Below are 21,431 nucleotides of genomic sequence, written 5' to 3' on the forward strand. Positions count from 1 at the left end.
AGCTCTAATTGTAGCAATACAGCTATAGGTGGGAGGATTGCAGTCTGTGACTGACTCTGGACACAAAAGTGATACCCCATCTGGAAAACAGACCAACAGCACAAAGGGGCTGAAGGAGACTAGGGATTCAAGTGGTAGAGCATCTGCCTAGCCAGACCATGACCCTCACTTCCACCATTTTGGCAGCCGCCAAAAAAACCACAGTGCTCTAGGCAAAATGTGTAGGAATAACTCCTAACCTGTACAAACGCACAACTCTATTGGTATCAGCAAAAGTGAAGTGCCAATTGCATCAAGCTTCTGAAAACATGAACCTACCAGCTGGGGGACCTCAACACCCAAACTCTATCCATGAAAACGCACACTGCATTTTCACATAGCACAGGAATTTTAGAGGTATTTGTACATGAGCATGTTCCGTCTGTAAGGAAAGTGGAGGAGAAGGGAAAAGGAATAGGCCAGACTTGATCATCAACAGGTAAGGACTGTTTATTGAGGAAGAGTGAGGGGTACAGACCTTCCTGCTGGATTGGAGGTTGTGCTAGGGACTGGATTTGGGAATATGCTTATATAGGGGTTAACAAGGAAAAATAAAATATGGGTTCTGGTCTCTTAGGGGCCTAGGGTGATATTCTTGGTCAGGCCCACCGTGGAATGTTCTACCGGTTTTGAGGGGCTATAATCATCTGGGGACTGGGGGTGGTTTCTGCACAGATAGGAATAGCCCACCTGTGGACAGGTATGGGGTGGAGCTTGTCTGAGTGCACCTGGTGTCTTGCTTGACCTTGGGGAATAAGGCATGACTCAATCCTTCACCTTCCACTCAGGGTCCTCCTTCCACCCCCAAATTAAGACCTATTCCAATTCAGATTTCTTTTCTTTTTCTTCTATGTGCATGTGTGCCTTAAACCGAAGGCCTGAGAGCTGTTTCTGAGCTTTTTAGCTCAAGGCTAGAGCTCTAGCACCTTGAGCCACAACTTAACTTCTGATTTTTTTGGTGGCTAATTGGAGATTAAGAGTTTCATGTATTTTATTGCCCCACTGGCTTTGAACCTGAACCTCAGATCTCAGCCTCCTGAGTAGCTAGGATTACAGGTATGAGCCACTGGCACTCTGCTCCAATTCAGGTTTCTTAGGCAAAAGAAATACTGAACTGAGTGCAGTGGCTCATGCCTGTAACCCTAGCTACTTGGGTGGCTGAGATCTGGGGATTTCAGTTCAAAGCCAGCCTGGGCACTAAAGTCCATGAGACTCTTATCTCCAATCAACCACTCAACCAACTAACCAAAAAAAAAAAGGAATACTGATACAAGGGAATTTGGGAAATGAAAATTTTAACACTGTACTATAGCCAAATTCAGTTGGCAAGGTTGTAATGAGTGATAAATATACTAGCTCATTTTGGGGTTGTAAGTTTTCCTCTCTCCCAGCTGTATTCCTCATGTTGAATAGTTTTGAGAAGACTTCCACAGTCCCTAACTACAATTTACATGTGACATGCAAAGCTTTTTTTGTGTGTGGGTTATGGGGCTTGAACTCTGGGCCTGGGCACTGTCCCTGAGCTCTTCAGCTCAAAGCTACTGCCCTAACCCTGGGTGTGGGGGTTGTCTCTGAGCTCTTTAGCTCAAGGCTACTGTTCTACCCTTTGAGACACAGCACCACTTCTGGTTTTCTAGTGGTTAATTAGAGATAAAGAGTCTCATGATCTTTAGTGCCTGGGCTGGCTTTGAACTAGAATCCTCAGATCTCAGTCTCCTGAGTAGCTAAGGATTATAGGCTTGAGCCACTGCACCCACCTTTGAACTTTTTTTTTTTTAACATTCAGAAGATATGTGCTGATCCAGTCCCTTGTTAGCGATAGGCTTAGTCTCATTCAGCATAGTAGCCTAGAAGGTTGTCTAGTCTGGTCCTCTGCTTCTTACGGTCAGCCTAGACAAGAAGCTGTAATGGACAAAGCCCAGCTAGGGGTCACAATGTCATATAGACACCCGTCATGGAGCAGGATGCCTGTCCAGTAAGTCTTAGAGGAGATTGGGTTTCATGCAGCTGCTGCTTCTTGCACTGTGGCCCAAAAGAGCTGTAACTTCAATTCCCAGATACTATATTTTAATTTCCATTTCCCTCTAATGCTGGGAATCAAATCCAGGTCTTTGTACCAGTAAGGCAAGCACTCAGTCACAGCTATATTCCCACATTCAAGATTTGCTGGTTTTGTTGTTTTTAAATTGGCACATATTATAGTATATATAGGATTAGAAGTGTCTACTGTTTTAACTCCATGAAAGAAAAGATTCTGGTAACACAAAGAGAATCAACTCTGAAAAAAGAAAGAGAAGAATCAAGAATGTGGATGGAGGTAGTAGGAAGGCAGGAAACAACAACAACAACAACAAAGAAGCAGCAAACTAAAGAAAAGCAGTGAGGCATTTCAAGCCCAGAAATAAGGGAAGCTGCTCATGGCTTCATTACAAGGCAATATAATGTTGCTGGAAGAGGATATAAGAAGGTTTTACATATCTCACATGCCTTAATCTCAATATAGAGAGTTGTGAGATGGTGACTAATCTAATATAGAAGGCTATCCTTGGTGAAGAAAGGATTCCACCACTCTCGTCACATCTTAAAAGAGTAATACATCTTGAGTCTTTATTGTTGTGCACAGCATTACTCTGGAGACCTGAAAACAAGGAACAATCACAGCTCAAGAAATCTGGGGACACCTTGCCATAGAGTCTACATGGCTACAGGTGATTGAAGAAAACAAGAGTCTGACCACTCACAGAGGAGTTTGAGCTGTGGGGTAGCTTGAGTACCCACAGCCTAGATTAGTGTATCCAGCAAAGCCATCCTTCACAACTGAAGGAAAAATAAAAAATTTCTACAATGACAAAAGGTCCTTAATAGCAAAAGCTATCCTGAGTAAAAAAAGTAATGCTGGAGGTTTAACAGCACCAAAATTCAAACTGTATTACAAAGCTGCAGTAATGAAAACAGCCTGGTATTGGCAAAAAACAACAACAAAAAAAAAACAGGCCTGAAGACCAACAGAACAGAAGACCCAGAAATGAACCCTATAGCCATTCAATATTTGGTAAAGGAAACAGAAATATAGGCTGAAAGCCTCTACAGAACTAGGTGCTGGTGGCTCATGCCTGTAATCCCAGCTACTCGGGAGGCTGAGATCTGAGGATCATGATTCAAAGCTACACAGGCACTAAAATCGGTGAGATGTTTATCTCAAATTAATCACCAGAAAACCAGAAGTGGTGTTGTGGCTCAAGTGGTAGAGTGCTAGCCTTGAGCTAAAGAGCTCAGGAATAGCACCCAGGCCCAGAATTCAAGCCCCATGACCACCACCACCAACAACAAAAAGCCTCTGCAACAAATAGTACTGGGAAAACTGGATATTCACATGCAGAAAACTGTAACTAGATCCTTATCTAGCATCATGTACCAGCATCAACTCAAAATGGCTCAAGAACTCAATGTAAGACCTGAATCTATGGAATAGTTACAAGGAGTAGGAGAAACATTAGGACTCCTTGGCACAGGCAGGAACTTCCTGAGTAAAGACCCAGAGGCACAAAAAAGGAAAGCAAGCAAGCAAGCAAGCCATAATAACTGGGATTTCATCAAACTTAAAAGTTTCTGGACGGCAAAGGACACAGTCAACAAGCTAAAAAGACAGCCTACAGAATGGGAGATTTTTTCCCCAACTATACATCAGACAGTGGCCTAATATACAGAATATACACGGAGCTTAAATAACTAAACCCTATTTTGTCTTGTTTGTTTAAATCCCTTTGGGAGAGCAAGGAGGAGTGCACAGAAATGGAGTGCCAAAGAGTAAACAAATGCAGCAGCGATACTCACTAGTCACTATGTTGAAAATGAACTATATAACTTGCAGGTGCAGACAGGGGGGAAAACTGGTAGAGAGCCAAGGAAGGGGTGACATCGTCCAAAAAGAAATGTACTCATTACCTGACTTATGTAACTGTAACCCCTCTGTACAATAACTTTACTATAACAATAGAAAAATTAAAATAAAAGACCCAACCCTCAAAGAAGCAACAACCCAATTAATAAATGGGCTCATGGGCTAAAAAGAGACTTCTCATAAAAAGTAAGACACATGGCTGGCATGGTGGCTCACACCTGTAATCCTAGTTACTCCGGAGGCAGAGATCTGAGGATCATGGTTCAAAGCCAGCCCAGGCACTAAAGATTCTGAGACTCTTACCTCCAATTAGTCACTAGAAAAGGAGAAATGGGACTGTGGCTCTAGGGCTTAGAAGGTAGCCTTGAGCTGAAGAGCTCAGGGACAGCGCGCAGGCCCAGAGTTCAAGCCCCATGGCCCCCACACACAAAAAAAAAGACACATGAAGCAGACACATGGAGAAGATCTCAATATCTGTGGTCATAAAAAGAATGTAAATCAAAACAACACTAAGATTCCACCTCACCCTAGTTAGAATGGTCATTATCAAGAACACAAATAGGGGCTGGGAGTATGGCCTACTGGTAGAGTACCTGCCTAGCATGCATGAAGCCTTGTGTTTGATTCCTTGGTACCACATACACAGAAAAAGCTGGAAGTGGTGCTGTTGCTCAAGTGGCAGAGCACTAGCCTTGGAAAAGCTCAAGGACAGTGCTCAGGCCCTGAGTTCAAGCCCCAGGACTAGCAAAAAAATACAAACAATGACAGATGTTGAAGTGGATGTGAGCAAAGGGAATCCCAATACACTGTTGATGGGAATGTAAACTCGCTTGACAACTGTAGAAAGCAGTCTGCAGGTTTCCCCAAACAATTAAACGTGGAACTATCCTGAAATTCAGCGATTCTGTTCCTGGGCATTTATCCAAAAGATCACAAACCAGGATACAAGAAAAGCCATTTGAGCCAGTTGCCACTTGCTCAGGCCTATAATTCTAGCTACTTAGAAGGCTGAGATCTGAGGAGTGTGGCTCAAAGACAGACCAGGTAGGAAAGTCTATGAGACACTTATCTCCAACTAATCACCAGAAAACTGGAAGTAGCACTGTGGCTCAGAGTGGAAGAGTACTAGCCCTGAGCAAAAAAAAAAAAAAAAAAACAAACCTATAAAACTCAGGGTTAGCGCCCAGGCCCTGAGTTCAAGCCCCAGGAAGTATGGTCACATACATCATCTAGAGACATTGACTTACTAAACTTTACCCAAAGCTCACTGTCCATAATAAGGACTCAACTTCAATTTCATTGTGAGAATTCATGAGTGTTATTAAGGAGTGTTCCCATGTCCTGAGTATCATGAGTAGACACAGCCTTAGAAGACCAAAAAAGAATTCAATTGCTCTAGCTATTTCCACCTAGCTTAAAACCCTACCAACTTCCCTCTTAAATAGAGTTCTTGTTTATGATAATTTGTAACATTGATAATTTGTAACTCAGGGGTAAGTATGCTTTGGGATATCTGGTTACTTTAGTTGTCTCTATATCCCTCAAAACCTCTTCTTCCCGCTGTTAAAACGGGCACATGCCAGTCATTCACATCTGTAATCCTGGCAACTCAGGAGGTTGAGATCTGAGAGTCAAAGTTTGAAGCCAGCCCAGGTAGAAAAGATTGTGAGAGGGGTTTATTCGGTTGTTGTTTGTTTTTGTTTTTCCACTCTGGGCATGGGTGCTGTCCCTGAGCTTTTGTGCTTATGGCTAGTGCTCTAACACTTGAGCCACAGCTTCACTTCTAGTTTTTTTGTGTGGTTAATTGGAGATAAGAGTTTCATGGACTTTCTCATGCAAGCTGGCTTTGAACCTCCATCTTCAGATCTCAGCCTCCTTAGTAGCTAGGATTATAGGTGTGAGTCACTGGTGCCCAGCTATGAGACTCTTCCCTCCAATTAACCACAAAAAAAGCCAGAGGTGAAAACTTGGCTCAAATGGTAGAATGCCAGCCTTGAGCAAAAAAAGCCAAATGAGAGCATGAGGCCTTGAGTTCAAGCCCTAGGACCAGTCCACACCTACACACCCTATAAGCTCAGATATGGGAGCTACAATAGATATGGCTATATCAGGAGGTTTGCCTACCAGGAAGCCAAACTGAAATCTAATGTTAACAACAGGAGCAATGAAGTTACTCTTAACTCCTTAGGAAACAAAGTTCTTGAAAATCTGGCACTAGCTAACCCACTGACAGAACAACGTGGCGTGTGTCCTATCACTAGTAACTTTTTGCTGTGTTTGAGTATCACAAGGCAGGGCAAGGCAAACATGTACAGGTGCCGCTAGATCCAACTCTTGCTCAATAAAGCAACATAGCCAAAACACTTGGAAAATTGTGAGAAATAACTTTGCCTGGAATGACTTGCTTCTTGCATTTTCTGGCTTCCTGGTGCTGCCGTATGGCTATTGCATTTTTGTCTTTGGGATTTTAGCCTGTTAGTAAAGTTTGTGTCTCCAACGTTATAACAGTTCCAAATAAAATGGAAAGTTTTACAAGGTTATATGAAGTTATACAAGAATCCTAGTCTTTTAGGGAGGAAGATAGACTGGGAGGATGGTTAAAGTAATAGCAAGGCCCTGAGTTCACTCCCTAGTACTGCCAAGTAAAACAAACAAACAAAGAAAGAAGAAATAATTTTGGCTGGCCATAAAATGTGAATCAAAACAGTTTTGAGATTTTACCTCACTCCAGGTAGAATGGCCATTATCAAGAAATCTAAAAACAATGGATACTGGCAGAGATGTAGCCAGGAGGGATGGATACTACACTGTTGGTGGAAGTGTAAACTTGTTTAACAACTCTGGTAAGCAGTATGATGATTCCTCAAAAGACTAAACATAGAGCTCCTCTATGACCCAGAAATCTCAGTCTTTGGCATTTAACCAAATGTCCAGAAACAAGGGCATACAAAAGCTACTAGCACAATGATGTTCATTTCACCATTATTTACCATAGCTAAGATAAGGAACCAACCCAGATGTCCTTCAGTAGATGAATGGATCAAGAAGATGTGGTACTTATACACAGTGGAATTCTGTGCTGCCATCAGAAAGAATGACATCGCCCCATTCATAAAGACATGGAAAGACTTGGAAAAAATCATATTAAGTAAGTCAGTTATTTCTTTTCTCTTTTTTCCCCGCTTCTGGTTAATCTCACATGATTAATGTATCTGATTTTGCTACCTGGTATATTGTATATCTGTTTATTTGTTTATTTGAAATAGGGAAGGGGGAAAGCAAGATGATCAGGAGGGAGTGGGGGGAGTGTAAGGGGGACAAAAACATGAGAAGAGGTATCAATATTCAAGAAGTAATGTACCCACTATCTGACACATGTCACTGTAAGCCCTCTATATATTTATTGCCTCAACAACAAAATACAACTTAAAAAAAAAAGAAAGAATTTTGGCAGTGAGCAAGTAAATTTTACATGTTCAGTGAAGCATGGAGTCAATGCCTGTGACTTCCAGAAGTAGTTACAGAAGAGACACATATCTCCTGACTCCTTAAAAATAAGGAGGATACCCTTGGTACCAGTGACCCTGGCCTGTAATCCTAGCTACTTAGGAGACTGAGATCTAAGGATTGTGGTTTGAAGCCAGAGACTCTAATCTCCAATGAACAAGCCCACCCCCCCAAAAAAGGGAAAGGAAAAAGAAAGCAAGCTGGAAGTGGAGCCACTGTAGCTTAAGAGCTAGCCTTGAACAGAAGCTCAGGGATAGTTCTCAGGCCCTGAGTTTAAGCCTCAGGACTGGCATATAGGAAAAAAAAATAAGGATGATTAAAATCTCTTAGAAAACAGAGTAGAGAGAGCTGGATTATCCTCAAAAGAGACTTTTCTCTTCTCTTCCTGCTCCTTCTTTTGCTTCTTCATCTTCAGTCCTAGAGCTTGATCTTAGGGCCTACATGCTATTCCTGAGCTTTTTACATGGCCTTCTGGTAGTTAATTGGAGATGTGAATCTCATGGACTTTCCTACCCTGGCTGGCTTTGAGCATCTATCCTCAGATCTCATCCTTCTGAGTAGCTATGATTAGAGGAGTGAGCCACTGCACTCACCTCTGCTGCTGCTTGAATCATTGCCTGGGTTTCTACACCTGTACTGCTGTGACCCTGGCTGATGGTCCTGAAGGATTGCAAGGAGTTTTCCTACATTTCCTAGGGTGGCATAATGAGCCCCTTCACTCCCCCTGCCCCGCCCCCACCTCCTGACAGACCAGAGCAGAGGGACCTCATGCATATGTGCAGGTTGCCTGGTTTGGTATAAACCACAATGCCCCCAGAGCAAGCAATTAGCAACAGGGTAGCTATCCGCTGGTCAGCAACCCAGTATGCAGCTGGCAGAGCCAGTGAGTTTTGCCTAGATAAGCACTCAGCTCACCCCTAGAGAGCCAGTGTGAAAACTCTGTCCAAAGTACTTGTCTGCTGGCTGCAGGGTAAGCAGCAACCTCTTGGGGATGGCCTGCTTTGCCTTTCCATGTTTTCTTGAGCAACATAAACCACAACTCTTTGGTAGCAAGTTCGTGATCCACAAGAAGAGGTCCCTCGGGTTCTGGAGAGACTCCGGGAGATTAATGCTGTGTTTTGTATTGTTTGGTGGCAGGCTGGGATTTTGTTTGTCCTTCAGTACCGGGGATGCAACTCAGGGCTTTGCACATACTAGTGCTCTGTGACTGAGATACGTCCCCTGTGTAAAGCTGGATTTTTTTTTTTTTGCCAGTACTCAGGGCCTGAGCACTGTCCTTGAACTTTCTCAAGGCTAGTGCTCTACCACTTGAGCCACAGCACCACTTCTGCCTTTTTCTGTGTATGTGGTAGCAAGGAATCAAACCCAGGGTTTGGTGCATACTAAGCACACACTCTACCACTACGTCATACTCCCAGCCCTAAAGCTGGAATATTTAAGACAATAATTTGATTTTATTTTAAGATAGCATTTCCCTATATAGTCCAGACTGACCTCAAATTTCCTATGTAGCCCAAAGTCTTAGAACTTGAGCTCTAGGGCCTGGGTGCTAGCCAAAGCTCTACCGTTTGGGCCATAGCTCCACTTCCAGGTTTTTTTTTTTTAATTGTATTTTTTGTCAGGATGGTACATTGGTCAGATAGTGGATACATTGCTTATTGAACAGTGATACCCTTCCCATGTTTTTCTCCCACTTTCCCTCCTCCAACCCCCTCCCAATCATCTTGTTTTTCCCCTTCCCTTCCCTGTTTCAAATAAACAAATAAACACACTTCCAGCTTTTTGATGATTAATTGAAAACAAGTGTTTCATGGTTTTTCCTGCCCAGGCAAGCCTTTGACTCACAATCCTTAGACTTCCTGGTTTACAGACATGAATCTTGGGAGCCTAGTTAGTTATATTGTTTTTTAAAATTTCTGGGCAGTGGCACTGTGGCCCAAGGAATAGAGTGCTAGCCTTGAGCTGAAGAGCTCAGGAACAGAGCCCAGGCCCAGAGTTCAAGTTCCACAACTGACCAAACAAACAAACAAACATTGTAAGAGCCAGTATTAGGGCTTGAACTCAGGGTCTGGGTGCCCTTCTCCTTTTTCCCTCAAGGCTTTTGATCTACCAACACTATCTCTGGCTTTGTGTTGTGTTAATTAGAGATAAGAGTCTCAAGGACTTTCCAGCCTGGGCTAGCTTCAAACCATGATCCTCAGATCTCAGTCTCTGGGAATAGCTAGGATTACAGGCCTGAGCTATCAGTGCCCCACTGGTTCTTAGATATGCTGGAAATTGATGCAGTACTGTAGTTATCAAGTGTCATCTGGGTGTATATTTTCATTTTGGCCAGGTAGACACCTAAGAGAACTGATGATTTGTACTTAAATTTTACTTTTTAAAATTTATTTATTATGCTTTACTTCTTAAGAAATGCTCATTGAATGACACCGTCCAAAAAGAAATGTACTTTTTACCTGACTTATGTAACTGTAACCCCTCTGTATATCACCTTTATAATAACAGTTTGGTTTTGTTTTTTTTGGTTCTGGGGATCAAACCCAGAACCTTGCATTTGCTAGGCAAGTGCTTTACCACTGAGCTACATCCCAGCTCTATAATAATAATTTTTTTAAAAAAATATTAAAGGGAATGTGGCTTAGTGATAGAGTGCTTACCTAGCATGCATGAAGTTCTGAGTTTGATTCCTCAGTACCATATAAACACTCTATGGCACAAAGTGGAAGCCTGCTGACCTTGAAAACAAAGAGGCTCAGGAATAGAACTCAGGCCCTGAGTTCAAGCCCCAAGATGGGCAAGTGGGGAGGGGGGAGGGAGGGAGAGAAAAGTCCTCAGAGAAACTTACTTAGGCTAGGATGTAGCTCAGTAGCAAAGTGTTTACCTAGCAACATCCTGGGCTCAATCCCCATTGCCAAAAACGAAAAGACAAATACATACATATATATATATATATAAAATATATAAAATCAAAAAATTTTAAGCACAGAACATTTAAAGAAAGCAAAAGGTGACACTGAGCTTGCAGTACCGCACCATGGCGGAAGACATCAAGAGCAAAATCAAGAACTATGGCCCCTTTCGACAGCTGCTTCCCTAACCAGAACCAGACAAGGAACTGCTGGCAGCATTACCTGGACTCCCACCGAGAAGGCCATGGCAGAGCAAGGGGTGACACGTCTGTGTGCCAGTGGTACCGGCGAGTGTACAAGTCCTTCTGCCCTGTTTCCTGGGTCTCCTCCCGGGAGGACCGCCAGGCAGAAGGACATTTCCAGGGAAGATCTGAACCGGATTCAGCTGCCTCTTCTTGTCCTCTGGCCTTCCCTGCCCTGGGCCCAAGTACCATGACTTAATAAAACATCAGGGGCGCCGGGGGAGGAGAACATTTAAAGAAAAACAAGTCACTTGCTTCTAGCTGTGCTATAGTGATCCAAATCAGAGCCTGCAAGACAAGCGCTTTAAGCCATACTCTCGGTCCAAGAAATTATTATGATTGTGCAATTGTGTGCGTGTGGCACTGAAGCTTGAATTCAGGGCCTCACACTTGAGGCTGGCATTTTAGTAGTTAATGTAGATCTCAGCCTCCTGAGTGGCTAAAATTACAGGCATGTACCATCAGTACCCAACTCAAAATAATCACTTCCTAAAGTGGTTGTGCCATCTTACATTCCCATCAGAAAGCTAAGGAGATTCCAGGGCCTCTATTATAGCGTTATTATAAGTAACATTTGTTAATGTCTTTTTTTATTGTAGCCATTCTTGTGGGTATGTAGTGGTGTCTGATTGTGGTTTGAATTTTTATTCCTTAATGACTTGTGATTATTTCTTCTTTCTATTAGCCATTTGTTTATCTTCTTTGTAGAAACAGCTGTTGAAATCTTTTACTCATTTCAAATTTGCCAGCCAGGTATGAGTCATAACAGCACATGCCTGTAATCCTACCACTAGGTTGGTGGAGGCAGGAGGATTGTTGTTCCAAGCCAGTCTAGACTACATAGCAATACCGCCACACACAAAAAAGTGTTGTTTTTTATTGTTGTTGTTATTATTATTATTATTCTGTCATTCGTGGGGCTTAGACTCTGGGCTTGGGCGTTGTCCCTGAGCTCTTCAGTTCAAGGCTACTACTGCCAAACCCCTGAACCACAGTCCCACTTCCAGTTTTCTAGTGATTAATTGGAGACAAGAGTCTCACATTCTTTAGTTCCCTGGCTGGCTTCAAACCTTGATCCTCAGCTCTCAGCCTCCTGAGAAGCTAGGATTACAGATGTGAGCCACCACACCCAGCCTTTGTTATTATTTTTTATTGTAAGGTTTGAACTCAGGGTCTGTGTGCAGTCCCTGAGCAATTTCTCTCAAGGCTAGTGTTCTACTACTTTGACCATAATGCCACTTCTGGTTTTCTGGTGGCTGATTGGAAATAAGAGTCTTCTGGACTTTTGTGCCTGAACTGGCTTCGAGCCATGATCCTCAGATCTCAACTTTCTGAGTAGCTAGAATTTTGGGTGTGAGCCGCTGGCACCTAGAATGCACACACATAAAAAAGTTTTGATTGCAAATTTATTATCAAATACGTGATTTGTAAATGTGTTTTCCCCCCACCTCTGCATCTGTGCCTCTGTGCCTCTCTCTGCCTCTCTCTCCTCCTTGTTTTTCTGGTGCCAAGTCTTTGTTTATCACTTAGCTGGTGCTATACCACTTGAACATGATTCTAGCCCAGCAGAGTGTGTGTGTGTGTGTGTGTGTGTGTGTGTGTGTGTGTGTGTGTGTGTGATCATCTTGGAGCTGGGAAGCAGGACTTTGTGATTTACTTTAGCTTTTTCACTCAAGCCTGGTGCCTCTTGAGACACTTCTCTGCTTCCAGCTTTTTGCTGGTTAATTGAAGATAGGAGTCCCATGGACTTTTCCGCCCGAGTTGGCTTCAAAGTGTGGTTCTCAGATCTCAGTCCCCTGAGTAGCTGGGATTATAGGTGTGAACCATGAGCACTGAGCCACCAGCACTAGACTCCGACTGCTTTTTGTTAAATAGAGAAGGGGGTCTCATGAACTTTTCTTCCCAGGCTTGCTTTAGACCAAGTCTTCCAGATTTCCATCTTCTAATAGTTAGGAGTATAGGCACGAGCTACAGGTGCCCTGTTTTCTTTTTCTTTTCCTTTCTTTTTTTTTTTGCCAGTCCTGGGGCTTGAACTCAGGGCGTACTGTCCCTGAGCTTTTTTTTTTATAAAGATTTTTTTATTGTGATTAATAGAAGGGTTACATTATATTCACCAGATACAAGATGCATAACTTCACAAACATTGATACCCTTTCTCATGACATGGTCCCCACTTCCCTCCCACCCTCCCCCCACTTGTCTTGATTTCCCCCCTTCCCTATCCAATTTCAAATAACCAATTAAGCACATATAAAATATATCAGATAACAAGGTGAAATATTGTAACAATATGAGATAACCAAGAGATGGCAAAAGAGATGAGAGATAACATAGTACAGTAAGAACAACAGTCACTCATTATATGGCTTTTGTTTCCTTATCCTGGAGGTCCTTACATTTAGTGTCATACTATTTGGCCTAATGTCTCTAGATTTTGTTCTATTGTAAATCTCTGCTAGGAGAGACCAAGGTTTCTACTGATTATGACCAATGAGGGAGACTATTGGGCCTATGTTCCTTTGAGTCTGGCTTACTTCACTTAATATGATTTTTTTCTAAGTCTTTCCATTTCCTTACAAATGGGGTAAGGTCATTCTTTCTGACTGCAGCACAGAATTCCATTGTGTATAAATACCACATCTTGTTGATCCACTCATCAACTGAGGGACATCTGTGTCCCTGAGCTTTTTTGATCGAAGCTAGCCTAGCGTTCTACCATTTGAACCACAGTGCCACTTCCGGCTTTTTCTGTTTATGTGGTACTGAGGAATGGAACCCAGGGCTTCATGCATGCTTGGCAAGTACTCTACCACAAAGCCACATTCCAAGTCCTCTTTCTCTTCTTTTGTGGTGAAATCTGGGGCCTTAGCTATCCTTTTCTTTCCTTTCTTTCTTCTCTTTTATTTTCCCTTTCCTTTCTTTATTTTTGGCAGTACTAGGATTGTGAACTCAGGACCTTGCCCTTGCTAAGCAGAAACTCTGCCCTTTGAGCCGCTGCCAGTCCCTGTCTGTGCTGGTTATTTTAAGCTCAGTTCTCAGTGTGTGACAGGCCAGCCTGGACTTCAGTCCTCCTGCATGTGCCTCCTGGGATGACCTTTGCCACTATAGATTAAGATGGAGTCTTACAAACTTTTATATCCAGGCTGACCTCAAACCTTGATTCCCTAGTCTCTGCCTCTCAACAAACTAGCATAATAGGTTTGAGCCATCATGTACCGACATCTTTTTATTCTTTTTATCCCCACCTGTTGCTTTTTTTCCTTTTTCTTCTTTTTTTTGGGGGGGGGTATGGGAGAGAGGGGACAGTGCTGGGCTTGAACTCAGGGCTTAGATGCTGTCCCTGAGACATTTTTTCCTCAAAGCTAGTCCTGTACCACTTGAGCCACAGCTCCACTTTCAGCATTTTGGTGGCTAATTAGAGATTAGAGTCTCCCAAAGTTTCCTGCCTGGCCTGGCTTCAAACAGTGATCCTAGATCTCAGCCTCCTGAGTAGCTAGGAGAATAGGCATGAGCCAACCCAGGCAGACGAATATGAAAGACTCCATCTGCTGTTAGCCAGCAAAAAGCTAGGAGTGGTAGAAGTAGAAGTGTGGTTCAAGTGGTAGAGCACCAGCTTTAAGCCCAAAGGCCAAATAACAGTATGGAGATAAATATGGCCAGCACACCCTTCCATGACCCCTTTAACATCTTCTTCTGTTGACCAGTAGAACCTGGGCTTGGTCGCTGCCTTGGCCTGGGCTAGCTGCCCAGTAGATATCGCTCCTTGGCCCAGTTACAGGTACTCATCTATGATTCAGTGGGGCTGTCTGAAATCCTGCCAGTTAGAACATCCTATGTGTCTACAGACCCAAGGAGGTCAGTGGGCATTGGAAGTGGATCAGCTTCGCTAATGACCACATCTAGGTGGGGAGTGGTCTGTAAATAGACCTCTAGAGAGCCTCGAATTAACCCAGTCCTCTCCCTTTCTTGCTTGTAATTCTCAGGGATAACTGCAGAAGAGAGTCCAGGCAGGGTGCACACATCTGTAATCTCAGACAGATGAGAGGGGGGGTAGAAAGATCCTGATCTGTGGTCAGTCTGAGCAAAACACACAAAACCCTGCTTGAAAAACAGACTAAAGTAAAAGGGAGTAGGGACATGGCTCACGTGGAAGACTGCATAAGACTGAGTTCAAACCCTAGTATTGCCAAAAATACATATTTTTTAATGTAAAGAATAGCCATAGAGCCAGGGGCTGGAGGATCATACCTGTCACCCTAGCTACTCAGGGGGCTGAGATCTGAGCATCATGGAACTAGCCTAGGCAAGAAAGTCCCTGAAATTCTTCTCTCCGATTAACTTCCAGAAAACCAGAAGCAGAGCTGCGGCTCAAAGTGGTAGAGTGCTAGCCTCGAACAAAAGAGCTCAGGGACAGTTGAAGGTGGTTGGGACACTCTGCCCAGGGTCAGTTACATTAAATTGGGCACTTCCGGTTTCGTCTCATGTATTAGGTGAGAGGTTTTCACTCAAGTCAAGGCAGTAGGAGAGAGAAGCCATGACTAGTGACAAAATTGGGGTTGGAAAGGCAAATCCAGCTGATCGTCAGATGACTCTTGAGGGTTCCAGCTTAGGGGAGCTGCTTCATCCTTATGGGAAAGAATTGGTCTTTTCCCTGGGTTGACCTCAAATCATGCTCCTCCCAATTTCTGCTTCCCAAGTAGCTAGAATTACAAGCATGAGCTTGTGCCTTTCTTGACCTTAAAACTTCAGCAGTACTGGGGCTTGAGCTCAGGGCTTCCAACTTGTTAGGCTGGTTCTCCTCCTTGTTAGGCTTTAGTCTCCAGCCCTATTTTTTCCCTGGTCATTTCTGAGATTGTATCTAGCTTCCTACCCAGGCCTGTGCCTGAGCTGCACCTACTTTAGACTTCACAGTGTTTGTGGGATAACAGGTCTGTATCACTGTGTCCAGTCTTGCTTCATGGAGGTGAAGTCTTGCATACTTTTTGGCCCAGGCTGGCCTTGAACCTCAATTGTGCTGATCTCAGCCTCCAAAAATAGCTGGGATTACAGGCCTGAGTCACCAATGGCCAGTTTATTTGGTTTCAACTGTTTGTTTGGATTTTTTTTATAAGTGATTTTTTTTAGAAGACTGTTTACGATTTTTCTAATAAGATTAGATCATCTGCAAATAAAAATTATTGCCTCCGCAGGGCATGTGACTCACGTCTGTAATACTAACTACTCAGGAATCTGAGATCTGAGGATTGCAGTTCAAAGCCAGCCCCAGCGCTAAAAAGTCCAAAAAGTCTGTGAGACCCTTATCTCCAGTTAATCATCAGAAAGTGGCCTGTGGCTCAAGGGATAGGGCAGTAGCCTTGAGCTGAAGAGCTTAGGGATGATGCCAAGGCTCAGAGTTCAAGTCCATGACTGAGAAAATAGATTAGTTAATTAATTAAAATAAAATTATCAAAATTAAAACCCAGACATGTCATACTTCAAAAAAATGATTGCCTCTTATTTTATTTTTTTTGATAATTTCTCTGATTAAGATCTCCATCTAATGTTGAACAAAGTGCTAAAAGCAAGATATTCTTGCCCCATTCCTGACATTAGGGAAAAAAACATTGCATTCCTTTTTACCATTAAGTACATTAGTTGTGGAGGTTTTAGTAGCTGGCAGATGTTTATCAAATTGATTAAATTATCTTGTGTGTGCATCAGACTAACCTCCCTCTTTCTCTTTTCCTCATCCCCCAACTTCCCTATTATTAAATAACTTTCAGTAAGTTTCCTTACGCTGTCTTCATATATAGACCCCATGTCATTTGATATTATTTATATCTCATCATTCTCTTTCCTTTGCCTCTCACTTTCCCCCCAAAAAACAGTCTACAATTACAATATATATATATATGAACAAGAATAAAAAGTGGAATAAGAAAACCCCCCAAAACAGAACAAATAAAGCAATAAACAATGAAACAAAATAAAAATGATCTTCAGGCAATTAGTTACCTATTGGGTAATGAGGAAGGATTATGAACAGAATAAAGATAGAAGAAAATATAATTAAGGGCCAGGAGAATGGCCTAGTAGTAGAGTGCTTGCCTTGCATGCTAAGCAAGCACTCTGGATTCGATTCTTCAGTATTACATACACAGAAAAAGCCAGAAGTGATGTTGTGGCTCAAGTGGTAGAGTTGTAGCCTTGAGAAAGCCCAAGGACAGTGCCCAGGCCCTGAGTTCAATTCCCAGCACTGGCAAGAAAGAAAGAAAGAAAGAAAGAAAGAAAGAAAGAAAGAAAGAAAGAAAGAAAGAAAGAAAGAAAGAAGTTGTGTGTTTGTGTGTGTGTGTGTGTGTTGACTTTTTCACTGAAGCCTGGCACCCTATCACTTGAACTACACCTCCACTTTGAAGACAGCAGTTCTAATTACAAATTGAAGGAAATGTCTAAATGGGGAAGGACAACAAGAAATTAAAGAAAATGGGATTTAAGATTGAATACCGAGGCCAGAAGTGTGGCCTAGTGGCAGAGTGCTTGCCAAGCATGCCTGAAGCCCTGGGTTCAATTCCTCAGTAACACATACACAGAAAAAGCAGAGGAGATGTGTGGTTCAAGTGGTGGAGCACTAGCCTTGAAAAAGCCCCCAAACAGTGCCCAGGCTGTGAGTTCGAGCCCTGGGACTGGTAAAAAGACTGAATATTTCAAATCAAGTACTGTAGTTTACATATGATAGCTTCAGAGAAAAGGAGGAGAGGAAAAAGCCGAACTAAAAAGAAGATGGGTGCCAGCAATGTAGCCTAATGGTAGAGTGCTCACCTAGCATGCTCAAAGCCCTGGGTTTAGTTCCTCAGTACATTATACACAGGAAAGACCAAAAGTGGTGCTGTGGCTCAAGTGGCAGAGCGCTAACCTTGAGCCAAAATGTGTCCAAGGACAGTGCCTAGGCCTTGAGTTCAAGCCCCAGGACTGGAAAAAAAATGGGAGAGAGGGTACAAGAATACTCATATCAGGAAGTGGCGCTGTGGCTCAAGGGGTAGGGTGGTAGCCTTGAGCTGAAGAGCTCAGGGAAAATGCCCAGGCCCAGAGTTCAAGCCCCACGACCGAAAAAATAAAAAAAGATTGTCTATATTAGATATGTATAGATACACATATATATCTATATACATATCTAGGCACTGATGGTTTACACCTACAATCCTAGCTACGCGGAAAGCTGAAATCAAGGATCATCATTTGAAGGGAAGTCCACGAGACTCTTACCTCCATTTAACTCCTAAAAAGGCTGGGAGTGGAGCTGTGGCGACAGTGGAAGACTCTAGCCTTGAGCAAAAAGTTCAAGGAATTCAAGCCCCAGAACTGGCAAGCATGTGTGTGTGTGTGCAAACACACACACATACACACACACAATATTGACAAATGAATAAAACCTCAAAATACCTGAAAAATAACAACAAAGTCACACAATAAACAACCTTAATAAAATAAGCACTTTCCATTATTTGTGTGTGTGTGTGTGTGTGTGTGTGTGTGTGAGAGAGAGAGAGAGAGAGAGAGAGAGAGAGAGAGAGAGAGAGAGAGAGAGAGAGAGAGAAGAGAATATACAAGAAGCTGCAAGTACCTTGTAATTTGGAGGGACTGAAGTAGGAAGACTCTGATCCACCCACCAGTCAATTAAATATACAGAGCCGGGAGCAGACCATGGAGGGTGAGTATTCTACTAGCCTTAGACTCAGAGTTAAAATTGTAGTCTCAATAAAAATAATAAAAACAACCCCCAAAACCCTGAAAAATAATGGCCCACCAATGGACCATCAATTCTAACTGTAGAATAAGCCTATCCATCTGGTCTGGCTCAGTCCCAGTGCAGGGATGTGAGACAGAAAACACTCATATGTGGAAGGCCAGGCCAGCCCTGAAGAAGAGAAGCACTCCTATCCTGGAGAGTGATGGGAAGATGCTGTCATGAGGAAGTGCTTGCTGCTGGCGGCAGAGTCCCTCTGGGTACCTGAGAATAAGAAACAATCATAGCTCCAGCAGTCTTGGGGCACCTCGCCTTAGAGTTTGCTCACAAAGGGGTCTGAGGAGAGGGAGAAGGTCTGAAAGGGCCCCATAGCAGTTGCTGTGGAAAATTCCACTGGCAATTTGGGCCCTGCCAGAGAATGACACCACCAGGCTGTTGCTACCTACAACCTGGAACATTTGGCATGACAGCCAAATAAATGAGGACAGACAGACAGACAGAGAGATAGAGAGTTTTTTTAAAAAAAAAATGGGGGTCAGGAGTCAAGGCTCATGAACCTTGAGCCTATTTATTTAGTTTAGTTCAGGGAAGGTTGCTAGAGGTATGGGGAGGAACCAAGCTATCAGTTTGTCATGTGGTTACAATCCCTAACATGAGACATAACTTGTGTACATGGTAATAACGTATTGCTAGGGAAGTAGTAAATATTTTCAAAATCTGTAACTGTAGCGTAAACATGAATCTTAATCTCATTGTTTGAAACTTCATAGGATCCAAATAACTAATGTAAACATCATAGGACTCAGTCAACTGTGACTTGGACATCATAGGGTAGAGTTACTCATAACTTCAACATTTATTTTGTCTAGCCTGTTCCAACCTTTCCAGGGTCCAGTTCTCGACCTTCTGAGGTGGCATTCCAACCTCTTAACTCTTTCCTTGTCACACAGAAGCATCAGGGACCCAACAGAACAGTGACTTAAGACTCCATACAGAAAGCCAGGTATTGGTGGCTTGTTCCTGTAATCCTAGCTACTCAAGAAGCTGAGATCTGAGGATTGTGGTTCAAACTTTGAAAAGCCCATGAGAGTTCTATCGCCAATTAACCACCAAAAAGCTGGAAGCTGTGGCTCAATAGGGCACCCGCCTTCAGGAAAAAAAAAAAAACACAAAAGCTCAGGGACAGCTCCCAGGCCTGAGTTCAAGCTCCAGTACTAGCACAAAGAAGGAAAAAAAGAGAAAGAGAGAAAATATAGGTATTGGATTCATAAAGTACAGAGTCACGTACTTGTTTGTGTGGTATGACTTTCCCTGAACGGTTTATAGAAATGAATAGGCGCCAACAGCTCCCAAATATGACCAGTGAGTAAATGAGTTTAATGTGTGGGGCGGGGGGTCACTAACAGTGGTGAACAACTATCTACCATGCAAAGGCTTTCAAATCACTGGAATTGCCACCACGGCACCTAACAAGCTCCTAGTTTAATGGTTCTAGAACAGAAACTTAGAGTGAGAGCATCACCTAGTGTCCAAAAGCAGAACTAAGTACAGTCTGGAGAAAAGCAGACTTTTGGAAAGTTGTATGTTAATAAGTATTCTCTCATTGGATGGATGATGATTTTTCTGCAGTGACTCGTAGAACAGCTAAATAAACCTAAATAGTGGCTTGCTGCAAGATGGAGTTACTCTGACTGGGATTCAGGGAAATCACTAGCATCACTGCAACACTACATACGATAATTCTTCGTGTCCAGGACAAAGAACTTCCTGAGCCCTCAGATTTGACATGGTTTCCTCAGAGCTGGCCTTGAATAAGCCTGGGGTTCGTGTGTGTGTGTGTGTGTGTGTGTGTGTGTGTGTGTGTGTGTGTGTGTGTTGGGGTTTGAACTCAGGACCTGAATGTTACTCCTGAGCTGTTTTGGCTCAAAGCTAGACATAATTCTACTTCTTGCTTCTTGGAAGCTAATTGGAGATAAAAGTGTCACAGACTTTCCTATCGGGGTTTCCTTTGAATTAGAATAACATCTCAGCCTCCTGAATAGCTAGGATCACAGGAATGAACCACTGGCATTTGTCTCACCAATGTCTGTCTTCTGAGTTTTCAGTAGAACAACAAGCAGTTATAGACCATATATTCTAGTAACAATTCGGTAGATACATGTTATGTCTATGTTATAACTAAAAAGGCAAACGTCGTGTATGCAAGAATCAATTGAACCTTGAACCTACACAGGATGAGAGGTGGGGGAGAGAGGGAGAGAGGGAGAGATGAGAGTCCTGGTTTCTGGGCTGTTTCTTAAGCTAGTTCCATTTACTTCGAGTAACCATATGGAGAGTCATTTTCTATTAATAGTTCTTCCCCCCTTCTTTTCTCCCCACACACTTGACATTATGTCTGTTCATTTTTGCTAGGCCACCTCTTCTTTTGTAATATACCCAAATTTTGCAAATACCCACTACCTATTTGATTTTTCCCCCAATCTATTGCACTACAGCTTAAGGCTCAAGAGGGCATGGTGTGCTTTCCAATTGTTTCTTTAGTCTGAAGTATTGACACACTGTACTGTACTTACTTCCCCTTAATCTTGCTTGTTTTTTTTAATATATAAACCTCTGCCTGTAAGCAATGTGAGTGTCTCTAGGTAGCCTAAGCAAATGCTATTTGGATCATGAGCTTCCAGAGTAACCAAATGCCTCAGACATAAGTGTAGGCCAGGTCTGCATATGGTTGACCCCCTCATTAAGCCAGGACAGTTGACAATTGTTTTAGTAACTGGAAGAAAACAACAACAACAAACAGGATTGAAAGGAGGTAGTACCTAAATATCATAGGAATTTCTTTTCATCTTCCCACCCCCAAAGATATGAAGATCTGTCTCCTCTATTAGCCTATGCTTTCCCCTCTTTTTTTTTTTTGGTGCTGATCCTGGGGCTTGAACTTAGGGCCTGGGCACTGTGCCTGAGTCTCTTTGCACTATCACTCTACCACTTTGAGCCACAGAGCCACTTTAGGTTTTCTGACTGGTTTATTGGAGATAGGAATCTCACAGACTTTTGTGCCCAGGCTAGCTTTGAACATTGATCCTCAGATTTCAGCCTTCGGAGTA

At 42.9% G+C, this 21,431-nt stretch overlaps 1 pseudogene; it reads left to right on the forward strand.

Annotated features, from left to right (window-relative positions):
• The first annotated feature begins 10,484 nt into the window (after positions 1 to 10,484).
• Positions 10,485 to 10,800, forward strand: LOC150067113 (cytochrome c oxidase subunit 6B1 pseudogene; annotated as a pseudogene).
• The last annotated feature ends 10,631 nt before the right edge of the window (positions 10,801 to 21,431 follow it).

Source organism: Megascapheus bottae, chromosome 2, assembly GCF_031878675.1.
Source record: "Megascapheus bottae isolate mThoBot1 chromosome 2, mThoBot2.hap1, whole genome shotgun sequence".
NCBI lineage: Eukaryota > Metazoa > Chordata > Mammalia > Rodentia > Geomyidae > Megascapheus > Megascapheus bottae.